Below are 15,411 nucleotides of genomic sequence, written 5' to 3' on the forward strand. Positions count from 1 at the left end.
CGAGTTACATGCAAGCAGAAATAAGTAAGTACAAGCACTAGTAGCCATAAGCTTTGGAATCCAAAGTTCCAAAGCTTATGGCTGCTAGTGCTTGTACTTACTTATTTCTGCTTGCATGTAACTCTGCGTGTATCTCTGCATATCTCAGTAATAAATATTTGCTTTGCGAACCACGGCATTTTCTATGTTTAACAAGCAGTTACATAGCCCCTCCCAGAAGTGGTTTATTCGGGTGGCATTTCTGCTTTTCATTGTTAACGAATACGGAGCTGAAAAATTTTATAAACCCAAAGCTCGTTCTGTATTTCCAGCCCACCAGCGGCCGAGCGGTAAAGACGCTGAACACTGGTAGTTCGGTCTGAGGTTCGAATCCCGCGAACGGGCTGGCTGCATGGGCGTTTTCGTGGTTTTCCCCATGTGTAACGTGTATACGAGCCAGTTTCCCTTAGAAAGTCCTCCACGAAAGGCATCCCTCCCTTTAGGCAGATAGCCCTCGTGTGCTTTGCCATAATTAAATACATCATCAACATCAACGTTCTGTATTTCCAATGTATATATTAATTTCCTTTCGCTAAGCACTTAACAGAAACATTTTTATAACGATGAAACAACGAACGTATCTGATTTCGACTGGGAAGTTTATATAGCATTATCTTGCTGTTTAATAATTGTTAGCAGGGCTAAAGGGCTGGCTCATCAGCTCCTCGGCGCTTGAAACCGGAAGAAGAGAGTGATGACGTAGATGGGTTCGCTTGCTGCTTTGAGAGTGCCTTATACCACCTTCGGTTTCATGAGTATTTGCTTGAAAATCAAAAGTTTTTGAACAACTGTTCGGTAAATAATATGAGGAAGAGATTTTATCCAATGAAATTACAATGTGTATGGATATATAGCTGACCTAGTAATGTAGCTATGGTCGATTTAATTAAACTATAGTACGCGTAAAATATAAGCCTTAAACTAATATTTAAAGTCGAATATACATTAAATATGGTTATTTTTTTTCTACAATATTTTTTGAAATGTATGTAAATAGTAACTTATCGATAAAAAACATTGACAAATTTCTATATTTACGAATAATTCTTTTTGAGTTAAAATATCACAAGTTGGGTTATAGAAATATCAAATAAAATTATGCAAACGTATTTTCAGAATACGTCCTTACAAATTCATCTGATTAAAAGCTAATGAATGCTAACAACAAATTTCATAATATATTAAATCCAAACAAATTTCACTTCATTTAATTTTGTCTTTCAACTAGCACTGGAAATGAGATAATTAGGTTTTTGTAAGTCTTGACAATGACTATTATGAAAGCATTATTATTGATCATCAGGATTACTATGCAGTGTCCATTACTCATAAATTAATAAAAATATTTTAAATTGACATTTATATACTTTCTTATGAATAGTGCAGTCTTATATTTTAAAAGCATGTATTCTAATGCTAATTTATCTCTATGCAGAATTTCATGATTTGTTTTGTATAGTTTCATCAATAACCAAAAACGCATAAAATAAATCACATAACACATTATGAATAATAAACCAAATAATAAAATCTTATTTTTAATACAATAAAATGAATTAGTTTACATGATTTATTTCCATTTACCTATTTTATGGTTAACTTTTCTTGCCGACACAAGGGATACATTCCAATTTAAGTGTCAAACTCTTATAACTGTTCATAATCAGCAAAATAAACGAATCGTGTTCTTATTGAGGGACGAAAGACCTTTTTTAAGTTTAGAAATATGATTTTCAATTGCTCCCATACATTTTGAAGAATTTTCTTCAACCTTCGGGGAGGCTTTTCAAGGAAAATTGCTGATATCTACCAATCATTTTAAGCATAATCATTTAATTACAATGCTTTCTGAAGTGTCATTTGGAAACAATTTAATTCGCTTTTGTTTCACTAATGCAGTTATTTGTATTTCGGTATATATGGTTAAAACATAAATTTTCATTTTCCATTTTCTCGATTAATTTTTAGGCCCGAAAGAGATGTTATTCTCGAATGGGATATTAGTCTCGATACGGCATTTTGAGTTGAATAACTGTAAACGGCGTATGCATTTCAAATTGTTGCCACCAAACATTATCACACTGTATTATATTTAAAGAAATTAAATAATGAAGAATCTGCATGAATGTATACATGTTTCTCGAACTGTGAAAAAACAACTATACATAGAGCCACCAAATTTTGAATAACATAATCCTCCACCTGAACATGGCCACCTGGAAGCTCGAATTTTGAATATCGTATTTGTTTTATTATCTATTTCATATTTTGTACATAATCCTCCACCTGAACATGGCCACCTGGAAGCTCAAATTTTGAATATCGTATTTGTTTTATTATCTATTTCATATTTTGTAAAAAGTTTAATGAATTTTTAAATAACAAGCTCAACGATCACAAAGCAAGCAGTGGCAACACTGTACGGAAAAAACCATTTTTATCTCCAGCGCGCGAGACTGTCTGTCGAAAATTTTAAAGAAAAATGTTTTTAAATATTTTGAGATTTTGCTGTTGAATCGAATTTTATGTGTAGGAGGCGCTAAGAAAGTTATGTTTCATAAAGAAAGTAAACATCAAAACGTTAATAATAAAAAGGCCAAAAAAAATTTAAATCCAAAAAAATTTAAATCCAAATAAAAAAGCCAACTCAGTAAGAAAACTGAACATTGATATGATGAACTGATTAAATACTGGACCCCCACCTTTGCACTTAAACCATAAAATTCAATTCAACAGAAATATCGCAAAAGGATTTTAAAAATGAGCATCTCTTTAGAATTTCCGATTCAGATTCTCGCGCGCTGGAGATAATTTTTTTTGGCGGGGGATACAGTGTTGCCACTGCTCGCATGGAAATCGTTGAGTTTGTTAATCAAAAATTCATTAAAGTGTTACAAAATATGAAATCGATAATAAACAAATTCCAAATTAGGGCTTACAGATGCCCATATTCGGTTGAGGATTACGTTATTCAAAATTTGATGTCTCTAGGTATTGTCATTTTATCACAATGTGAGAAACATACATACATTTATGCAAATTCTTCATTATTTAATTTCTTTAAATATAATGCAGGGCTCTAACATTTGCTGGCAATAATTAAGTGATACCGCGTTTATAGTGATTCAACACAGAATGCCAAAACGAAATTAATAGCCCTTTGGGCTTAAAATAATAATAATAATAATAATAAAAACAGAAAAACGTATGCTTGCTATGCTATAAAAGTGATACCGCGTTTATAGTGATTCAACGCAGAATGCCAAAACGAAATTAATAGCGCTTTGGGCTTAAAATAATAATATTAATAATAATAAAAACAGAAAAACGTATGCTTGCTATGCTGCCATTCTTTCGTCTACTGAAGGTTTCTGTACGGAAATTGTTGAAATATCCCGTTTGTTTGTTTCGTATTATGGTACGCATTACCGCAGGTAGCAACGGCACAAGGCTCCATTTTTTTAAATAATTTCCCGTTACAAACACTAATTCATTTTAAAAATATCCTCAGCTATAATTTTCAAGTCAAAGAAACCTCTTTCAAAGAAATAAGAAGTAAAGATTTAAGCTTTCGCACTGTGAAGCTCTGGTTAGTAGACAAGGCGACGAACCCAGTGACGTCACATTGCTCCCCAACTGGGTTCCTGTCGGCATCGTTCCCCCTCAAACGGATGACCTAGCCCTTCTTTTTCTTTAGCCCTGAATTGTTAGTGGATTTTCTTTTTTAAATCATCTTATAGTCAGAGTTGCAATGGTAAGTTTCAACCTTTTATTATTTTTAAGTACTGAAATGCATATATAAATCTAAAAGTTTGAGAAAACTGTTTATTTATGCATCTTTCTCAAATGCAGCATTTTTATAATTATCATTTTTCCATTGTGAAAATTAATTATGATAAACATATACCAGCTATCTGGTTAAGCAGTTTACTCACAGAAAATTGGCCAAATGAGATTAAAGAAAGTTTCGTAAAGTCAGAACTTAATTATACATTTTTCTTTAATAATTTATATAGAAATATATGTATCAATAATAATGGTTTAACATGTTGCATTTCGAAAAAGTATAATGTGAGGCAGTTTTACTATAGTATCGAAGGAGTTGTTTAAGTAAAAATACACAGATCAATAAACAAAATATTTTTCATAAATTTTTTTAATTCGTAATGCACAATTCATCCATTACAAAATATAATATATCATAAATGTATAAATTACTCTCATAATAATCTGATACTTAAACATCAACATCCTTGCTTTCTTGGAACAATATCAAAAGCAAGAATTATTTACCTCATACAAACAGCACACAGAAAAGGAATGTCAGAAAATATGGTAAGAAAATTACGAATGGCTTCTGTATAAATACATGACGCATTTTTATTACAAATAAAACTAAGAAGTTTCGCTTATCCAATTTTCATTAATAGAACATTTTAAAAAATGCAAATGAGTGTATATCAACAAAATTAGATCAAAGATGCACAGCGTGGAATATACTGTATTATTAAAACACAATCATCTGATCCACATTGATGCGATACTGCTTGTATTACATGATAATTTTAACAGTACTTCATACTTGAAAAAATGTGGGTTTGATACATAATATAGAAGAAAGAGTTTTATCACAAGATTCTTATCTAAAAGAGCAGCTAATTAGTATATGATATATGAGAAAGTTATACTAGTTTGATGTTATCACAAACGTTTTCGAAATATTTCATAGTTTTATGTTTACATCAAATCATAGTAAACAGAGTGTAATTATTTTCAAGTAAAGCTTTTAAGATCTTAAAAAAATGCCTGAATATTTCATTGAATCTATTGCTGGATTTATTTCTAATTTTAATTCTGTAGCAAATAGTTTTTACGTGCTATATTAAATAGCGTTCAGATTCAGGGGATCTTTCATGAAGGTTTTAAATCATTCATAATACTTGGTTACCTTCATCAGAGTTGAAACGTGCGGTTAAGTTTGTTTGCTAGTTGCAAAGCAGCTAAGAAGATTTACTTTTACTTTTGTTATTATTTTGATAAGTTTACCAATGAAAAGCTAATTCAGATTTTTCATTTGATTGTTTACAGGTCTTAATAATTAATAATGCCTTTACTTTAATACTGCTGTACTAGAAAATATTAGAATTTTTAAAAATTTTGTTTAACCTATCAACTGTAAACTAGCAATACGAAATATTTTTAAAATTAACAATATCTTTAACTTTTTAGAAATAAATTAAAGATTGATAAATTAAGACTAGAACTAAAAATATCTTGAAAAATTAAATACCATTTTCGATTTTATGTAATTATACGTATGTTGTTAATTAGGTAAGAAACTCTGCAGGAGATTCGAAATTCTTACATTCAGAATATGCTGATGCTGGTAAAATTCCCTAAAAGTTACAAATAATTTTCCTCAAATGTTTTAACCTTAACAACAAAAAAATATATAGATGATTTTTTTCGATATTTGACCTTAAGTGGATTTTATAAAATAAATAACCGATTTATTGAAATGAAATAATTTTAATTTTTACACTGATAAAACTCGATAAGTTTATAATCATACATTTTGAGAAAAGGTAACAAGGAATCAATGCACTATATCTAATCCTAAATGAAAGCAGCAGAGATATTTTATGTATAGAAGGGCATTGAATGGATATAGTTCTACCCTTTTAAACTATAAGTCTATTAATCGAAACGGATGCCAGCATCACGATGTGACACCAACATAAATCATTTTCAAATTACAGAACTTTACGGTGCGAGCTATCTGTCATTTCAAATTAATGTATCTATTGTTTTTAACAATGGATATGGGGAGACTCCACTGAATGCTGGCCTTGCGAATATATTACATGTTTTCTTGCTGTAACAGGAAAGGGTGCGACTAAAGTTTCGGACTCACACATTTGAGTAAAAAGTACTTTTCTTATTCTTAAACTTTTGCTCTTAAATATTCTCAAAAGAAAAATAATCTTCCTTTGAGTTTTTAAACAATAGTTTATTTTTTATGAAATTCTTTTTTTTAAATAATATTTTTAGATATATTTTTGCAAATTTTTCTTTGAACTAGTAAATGACACGTAGTAACTGCGTACGTACATTAACTTTATCACGTTTCTTAAAATCTAAAATCATAATACATTTTTAACATTACGAGAAATTATAAACCTAACGATATTACGTGATTTATCACTTTGATCAATAAATTAATTTGTTAATTTCACGAACACAGTAATTAAGTATGTGTAAGAAGAGTCTCAGGCAGCTGCTTAGACAAATTTTAATTGAAACCTTAAATTTTAGTAAATAAATAGTACGAAAGTATGTAAAGAAACGTTAAAGAATGTTAGCATTTGTAAAATTTTTAAACATATTGCCAAAAATAATTTAATATAAATGTATTCTGTAGCGATAAACACGAATGTTTTCTTACCAGTATACGCATAAAACCATTTTAAAATTATCATTTTATGCAATATTAACAAACATAATTAACATGTGATACTGTATGGACTTAAATGAATGTATACTTTGATTACTAATATGAAGCCAATAAACTAATAGTCAGATTTTTTGAGAGTTAAAAAAAAATTTTTGAAAGCCAAGCAAATTTCAGAACTAAGCTTAAACAGATATTTAAGACATTCGAACTAAGCATAATTCTATGAACAACATACAAGATAAAAAAAAAAAATTCAACATCAGCTGTAATACTTAATTCAATTGTTATCTTCTTAAAGACTGTTACAGTTACCGACATCAAATAATAAAGGACATGTTATCATCAGCAATGAAGGGCTGCGTTCAGATTTGATAAATACAATAAGCTTTGATGTCATCAGAAAATATAACATGAAATAACACACTATTAGAACAAATAGTAACTTTTTCTAATACGCATTACACGAGGAAACAGTTCATAATACCCTATGAAATTGCACAGCTGTTCACCATCACAAAAATCTTCACTGAAAATACTTTTTTTATTTACCTGAGTTATTTAATGCGCGATTTGTTATAAAACCTGCGTAAAATGAGATGGTGTTTGAACACTATTCAAAGTATTTTATCTGGCTGTAAATTTCCAGTCTTTTTTCTTAACTCTATTCTAAGTAAGATCAGTCTAGTGAATAACTTAACCAAGAATAATGATGCATTAGGTATTAAACATCATAGTTTAGAAACATATTTTTCCTGTGAAATAACGCTTTCTAAAATGTTCATATTATATGAAATTGCTGTTGTACTGAAACTATTAGTATAAATGCAAAGTTCTCTAAAATTATTCATCAAACCATCCTTCTATCTTCACAGGCAGAATAAAATAACATTAAATTCATGAATACTATCTAGCATAAAAATTTATTAAACACATTTTAGAATGTGTCATAAAATGTTTTCCTAACAAACTAGTTAAAGTTACAATATCCTAATATCGTAAGCAGATCAGCGAATACCACTGAATCGCGGGTTTGATTCTGTGTTATTATATAGATGATTCTGCTACTATATTAGCATTTTTCTCGGCTTTAGTTTTTGATAAGGTAATTTGTATGAAAATAATTTCTATTAAAATATAATTTGCTTGCTTGTAAGGTATAAAAGTCTAATGTACTTGGCAATTATTTTAATATAGAGTTACTAAATTATATATTCAAAATATTAAATTATTTTAAAATATTTGTTACCTTTTCAGAGCTAAATATAAAAATAATTTTATTGACAAAATTTTAATATTTAAAAACAGTTTAGCACAATGAAGTTGTAAATGGCATCTCATCTAACGTTATAAAATTAATTTAAATTTTAAAATTTTAACTAACTGACCGCTTTCTCAAGTGACTCACTGAGGCATCTCAGAAGGAAATTTAAGCAGGATAATTTGCAGGACACTTATGTCAGCTGTAAAATTAGCTTTACAAGGAATAATAAATTTCTTGGGATTGAAATGACATAAAAGATTTTTGTCAAAACTGACAACTGTGGATCTTATGTTAAGTTCTTATATTGCAGATGCGCATATGAGAATTTTTTACCTATTATTTTATGAACTAAGTTAAGAGATTTACGACAAATCAGCGTAATTTTTAGATAATCTCGTTTTAGGTATAACCTTGAAAAACATTAAAAGTAATGCTACAGCCATTTAAAGTCTATTTTTAAAATTGTATTATTAAATTGAATTTCTTGATCTAAAACATCGTTTTCAAACCATCAAGTTTTGATGTTATGTTAATATGCATTTGATATACATTATAATAGTTAAGTCATTAAAAGGTAAGTTCTTAAATGGAAAGAAACAACAGCAATTCTCATTTTGAAATAAGAAAAATAATATAAAGTAAGAGAAAAATGCCATTGATGTTTTTTGTAAGGTAAACAATGACAGATCCTGTTGCCGGATTTAAGTAAAACTTAATTAATGCAGTGATCAAACACCTGCTTTTACACTAACTTTTTAAGATTAATAAATTAATTAACGAATTCATAAATAACATCAAATGTGTAAAATCAATATTATCTTAAGAATTTGTTGGTGCACAAAATTTTGTAACAATATTTTTTCAAATTATCAAAAATACCACTTACAGCACTAAAGCACTGAAAATAAAAGAGGACAAGTACTCTTGCACAAATTTCAGGATAACATATGTATAAAATAGAGGAGGAATTTTCTGTTACTTATATTAATCATCCGGTGACTCATCACGATTATGACAATGAATCAATTTGCCTATAATAACATGCATATTTAGCCCAACGGGGTATAAAATACCGTAATTAATCGTACGACATTACGAGTGCACATATAAACACTTCTCTGATATAATTATGTTGTTATTAATAGTCACCGAAATAATTACTTCTGGAATAAATCCACCAGAAAGTAGGCTTTATTCCCGTTTTAGTTGCGACAAAACAACAAGATTCCTATTTACATCGAATAGTCGGCCGAATACATTGGAGAAGCAAGGGAATCCGCGTGCAGCCACTGCATTCGGCTACCGAAAATAGCCTGGGACCAAAAACCAAAATTCTGCTGTTTTACCATTCGAACTAACGCCGGATCAAATAAGTATGTTGGTCCGAGCATTGTAGCATTAAATCAAATATAAATAATGTTTTATTTCCCAATATAATTGCATACAGAGTGCAGCTTTTTGATATTAATATAACCTTCCCCTCACATTTTTTAAATTGCTAAAATTAATTCACTTTATGAGCAACCGACAATTCTTTTAGGAATTTCTCTTTCCACAGACTTACAGCACAGAAAATGTTTTGTTTGGAAGATCTTCGTTAGATAGTATAGATCTGAGTCTAGCGCAGATGATGGAGAAAGGGAAACGTGATTGACAAATGGTGCAAGTGTACGCTGCGTCTTTAAAATAAAAGCCTCGAGCATATTAAGCACAAACACTCGTGCAAAAAGGATGGCCAAGCTCATGCTCTCGACCTGCTCAAACCGAAACAATCGAGGCTAGAAAAGGAATCGTTTCTAAATGCCCTACATCTCGAAGGCCACCACAAAAACGAAAAAATAATTTGAAAGACCTTCTGCTTCTCGTAAATCCTTGTCATGACTTATAAAAAAGGAATAAGAAGAAAGAAACTGCCATCTTAAAAACGAAAAACTGTGGTATAAGTGATGATGATGATGAAAGTATTTAAGACATTTGAACCCATGCTGGAATGAATACTCCTCAGTCAATAAAATAACAACGAGTTTTTCTGTAATATGATGGATTAAGAAGTAAGTAGCATTGAAAGCAAAAAGCTTTGGAAAAAAATCATGGAAAGCTGTAGAATACAAATCTACTTTTTTAACTAGAGAGAAGTTTGCAGTAATTTCAAAGACGACTAAAAGAACTTTGAGGGTCATCAAAAAAATTTTATGAAATTTTTCCCAACGCGTTTGAAAGAAATTAAACATGCTATTCAAAAAGAGAAAAGCTATATGAAAATAACTGAATGAACAATTAAGAATAAAGCAGCAAGCGAACTAGATATTAAGTCTGCTTGAAAAACGAAACAATCAAGACTTTTTGTTTTCATCGGTACTATATCAGTGGAAGTTTTTAAAATTTGTCCGAGTACTGTGCCAGGTGAATGAACAAGTTTCCTTCATTTAGACTTATCCGAAACTAAATGATGCAATTTCCTTACACTGTCTCATTTATAAAAATGCTGAAATGTAAATCTGTGCGATGCCAATATATAAAATTAGCCTTCTTAACCCCTTACTTCTTTCGTTCCTATTATAGTTTCAAACAATATCGCTCAAATTGTATTATACGTTCATATAGGGTCTATATATAGGCCATTTTATTATTATTGCACCGTTATCTATATTGATTTATCCTTTTCTTCATACGCTTTTAAAATAAGCGATCAGCTACCATTATTCAGCATATCTAAATGGGTTTAAATCACATCTAACCAGCGATTAATTTAGCTGTTTTTAAATTTCAAAGGATTTTACGATTCACAGTTTTCGTACAGGAACACGAATTACGTTACAAGGCTTCATTCTCATATTGCAGAATTATAATATTATGTATGAAAATTTTTAATTAAAGGGCGTAGCATTTTTTAAACCTTTCCTATTTACAGTGCTTCAGCTTCACAATACGTTTGAGATCATTTTAAAATTTACATTAGTTTACAAAACAAATTTAAGTATTATTAAAATACCATTTTATTTTAAACCGAGTACAAAAAGTCAAAATATTATCAGAGAACAAAATATCTCTGATGACCATACTCCCAAAATAAAGATATGAAAATACAATGCCCGTCGGAGTTAAATCCGCACCAGAAATAAAAAGCATTAATGGATTTGAGAAGATACTAATCCGTCAGGTGGAAAGCTTTGTAAAAACAAATGCATTAAAATTTGGGTAGTTCAGAAAAACATGAAGTCAGTAGAATGAAATTTTAGGAAATTTATTTTGAATATGTCAAATATTACATACCAGATGTTATTATATTTTAAATTCAAATAATTCAAACTAGAATAAAAAGACTGCATTAATTTCTTTGCATTCTAACTATCGTATTGTCTGGGAAAAAAACAGAAGTACATGTATCTTGCAATGCCTGTTTAATTTTTTTTAATTGTTAGTACGCTGTTATAATTGAACCTTATTGCTTTTCCCTCTACTTTCTTTACATTTATTAGGCAGCGAAATTATAAAATTGACCAGTAAATCATTTAAATCTATGAAAAATGGGATTTTCGTGAGCGCAGTAAGTTCACTTTGAACTTTTAGATTCATATGAAAATTGAAAGAATAAACTTTTCTCAGATTCATACTAAAACCATAGTAAATTAAATTTGAGACTAGCTTTTAGACAAAAATGTGTCAAATGAACCAAATCGGATCAAATTAATCCCAGGAAATACTACTAATTTATATAAAGTCTCTAAATGTTAAATTATTTCTCTAATTCTGCAACTCAAGAATGAGGAGAAATTTAAGATCTTACGTGTCTTATGTTTTCAGGCAAACTTAAGCTCTTATGAGTTACAACAGTATGAAATCAGTTTCAAAAACAGTCAGTAAAACCTTGATTAAACTAATTTTAACTAATTTTAATCAAGGATTAGTATCTTCTTTCTCCAAAAATACTTTCTCTATCTTTAGAAAATATACTTAGCCTTAACCGCATATAGAAGGAACTTTTAATGAGAGTAAAAATAATGCCCATATAAAAACATATGTGTGAAAACAAATGTCACAGATAACAATACAAGTCAGACACTAAGCAACATCAAAGTAATGTTGGTTTTCCACAAATATGAATATTGCCAAATTTTAAGTGAAATAAAATTATCCACATTTTTTACTACCAGGAAAGAAATTATGTAAGTCATTAACATAAATTTTATGCCTTTTTGTATATGACAAACACAAATATTTAATATACAGTGCGGAACATAAGATGACTTTAATGATTTGATCGAAACGAAATGTATAAGTACGAAACGTTCTAAAATTCTCTTTCACAATGGAAATAATTGTGATAAATGTTTAATCTTTTAAAGTCAGATTCATATTCTTAAGTTTATAAAAAGTGGTTCTTTAGGAATGTTTCAGTTATTTCCATTAAAAAAATTCCATCACAGAAAAGAATGAACATAATGAAGCCGCTTAAATTGCTGGGCTACCGTGCTGTGGTCACGGGACTTTACTTTTTTATCAATCATTTAATCAAGTTTCAAAATCGTTTTTATCTGCTCTCAGTTTTTTTAATTAATAAAATTAAACTATTGTTTTAAAATTAGTAGATATATTTTTAACTTACACATTTGAAATCTGATAACGTTTACAAGTTACTTTCTTCGCACATTATGCAAAAATGGAATAGAAAGAGAGTTAGAACGTAGTAGAATTTATACAAAGAATATCCCCCCCCAAAAAAAAAAAAAACGATTAGTGCTATTCTTCGCTTTGAGTGGATAAAGTGTAACCAAAGAAATGTAACTCTACGACTTATAATTTTAGAGAAAATCTTATTTGAAACGTTATAACACTATAACTGGTTCAAGGAGAATAAATTTATTTAAAATATTATAAGTATGAGAACTGATTAACAAAATAAACTACTACTTTATCAATAATAATACGTTTACGAAACTTATTCGTGATAGCTGTTGTATACTAGAGTTTAGGGTATGAGCATTTATCATATGCGTATTATCAGTGTTCATCTGCTTCTGGATTTTGGACTTGCTTTTTGGATCATATTTAGTCAGCTATTCTACAGCCGGGCTGCTGAATTTTGGGGTTCCTTTTTGGACCTGCTATTCTACAGTGAGTACGAAGATGCGTAAATATGCGAAGTGATCATTTTGAACACCTAATGTGAATTTTGGATAGACGGAACATTTCAAAATTTGTAAAGTTTGATTTACTTTCACGTTTAAAGTAAAGGTTATTTTCCTAGCATCAGATGTGACATCATAATTTTTCACTCCAGTTTGTATAAAAAAAATGTGGGTCGTGGAGGGATAGTTCTCTCGAAGTTTTTTTATCCACTCATAGGGAGGGAGGATACTGCTTATTTATGACAGACCTTCTTTAGCTTAAGAAATACTTAAGTGTAGAATTTGGATAACTTTATTTAAGTTTATTATAGAATCTAATTGAACGGAAAAGAAGTAAGCACTTGGAATTTAAATGTTACGAATGAAAATAATATGAAACTGTTTCACATTTACAGGATTTTCTTTCTGTTGTTTAGACAGAGAGAAAGAAAGAAATAGTGAAAGGCAACTCTAAGTACTGTAAATGAGTTTATTATAAAGAAGAGCAAATAAAAGTAACTTTCAATGCGTCGGGGTACCACAGCATAACAACCACGAAACTTTTAAATTGAACGCATAACAAGCTTTCACTTTAACCATACAAATGCGGCAATTTAAGATATACTAATGGTAAATGTAAACAGCATCGAAGTATATATATTTCACCTGGACGGTTACTTCCTACCGTAGAAAACTACTTAGCGTTTTATTCTCTGTCTGGATAAAAATTAGTTTCACCGACAGTTCAGATGGATCAGTGTCAGTCGCCTCTGGCAGTACTGTAGTTGAGACCATCAAAATGATGTTTTCCAAGAGAATGTTCATAAAAATAAGTTTTCTTTCTTTTTGTGTATAACCTATTTATAAATATCTTTATACAGATATTCTTTCAATAATACTTAAAAGTGCATAACTTACTGTACACATACTTCTGTAAAATCTACATTTTATACTACATCATCATAGAAAATTCTGGAATGTTTGCAATTCTCTCCAATATCAAATAAACTCTATAAATTAAACAAGAAATATCAGCGTTGGCAGCCAGCGCCTGGATCCAGCTTATTTTGGCACAACAGACAAGATTTTCTAAGCCGAATTTCCAAACCTCTGTCTGAGTTATCATAATGTTTTCGCATGAAATTTAAACAAAATGTGTAAAAACATAACACATAGTGACAAAGCTAACAAGCAAACTATTAAATTAATCAAAGCATTTTTAAAATAAATTTTTCACAGTAATTAAACAGTAATATGCTACAAGAATAATAATAATTCAATAATTTTTTCCCAGATGGTTTAAATTTATCACATTGAATGATGAAAAACGAACAACTGAAGAATCTATACCAGAGTGGAATAAAGGCACATAGTTTAGTGAGGAACTTTAAAAGATTTGTGAATACACATAACAATAATCTTAATCTTTACTTGTAATATTACTGAAGAATCCAAACCTGGATGCAGTTTAATCATTCTTCCTCATATATAAAGATTTAAGTCTCGTACGGCAACTAAAAATACTACCGAAAGACCACAGTTTCTGCAGCATTTTAAAGTTAAAAACGTCAGCAACGAGTAATATAACCAGTTTTAAATACTTTGCACTAGTAAACTTGGTCTATATATATTTGGAGAATAAATTGCTTAGATAACTAAGTGTAAGTTTCATGGATAGAATTATCTCGAAGGTTATTAGGAGATCACGTCCATCAACATTATTTCATCACAGTATATATGTTGGTTAGTGGCCTAAGATCTTTTCTTCAAATGTCCGCTTTTACGATGAAATTATTTTGATAAACTTTTTTTTTCTTCTATTTTAATCTTCAAAGCCTTGAAGAGTTTGTAAGAGTTCTACTGGCAGTTTTCTTAGTAAACATATTTTTAAGTAAGTTCCTTCCAAAAAAAAAGTATCAGGAAAATATATCACTGGTTATATATACACATAAAAGTCAAGATCAATCTTAAAACAAAGATCAGAAAACTGGAGTCATTTCTCTCAGACCGAAAGCAGTAAGACATAGTTCAGCACCATAATCTCTAATACATATAAAACTTTGCTTCGGAAAAGTGTTTTAGTTTCTTCAGCTCAAAGAAATCGGGATTTTTTTTGTAGTGTGTGGATGAATACTTATACAGGATGCTCAAATATCAAACTGAATTTGATCGATGGGTGTTTAATACTTGCGGCATCCTTCACCCAAATCTGTACAAAAACTAGATAAGTATACGCTCCATATTCTCTGTAAGAAAGAAAATAAAATAAATCAGAACATAAATAAATTTTACAATTTTATAATAAAGTTACAGTTTCTATCCAGAAGCGGTTTATCTTTGTAAGAGAGTTAATCCATTGTATTCCATCGACTCTTTTATGAGGGATATTATCAGCTTCAATATCACCGTTATCGTAACTTGCGAAACTAGCTCTGTAGGTCACCGGAATCGAACGTGGAAAGAAGTTACTAATGTTTGCTGGCTTCAACTCTTTAATAATTGGTTATGTTGAAAGGTACCCTACTGCAGAAAATGAAGATACAGTTGAC

The 15,411-nt window shown here is 29.9% G+C and overlaps 1 protein-coding gene across 8 annotated transcripts in view; it reads right to left on the reverse strand.

The window, feature by feature from the left end:
• Positions 1-4,177: 4,177 nt before the first annotated feature.
• The window catches only part of LOC118188762 (uncharacterized), an 819,948-nt gene continuing 808,714 nt past the window's right edge, over positions 4,178-15,411 (reverse strand). For all 8 annotated transcript variants that reach the window (XM_085809659.1, XM_085809661.1, XM_085809660.1 and 5 more), the window contains one exon: positions 4,178-15,108. The gene's annotated coding sequence lies outside the window, so the exon portion shown is untranslated. The remainder of the gene's footprint in view (positions 15,109-15,411) is intronic.

The sequence above is a fragment of the Stegodyphus dumicola genome, chromosome X2, assembly GCF_044657685.1.
Source record: "Stegodyphus dumicola isolate Sdum_Otavi_A_Nest chromosome X2, ASM4465768v1".
Taxonomy (NCBI): domain Eukaryota; kingdom Metazoa; phylum Arthropoda; class Arachnida; order Araneae; family Eresidae; genus Stegodyphus; species Stegodyphus dumicola.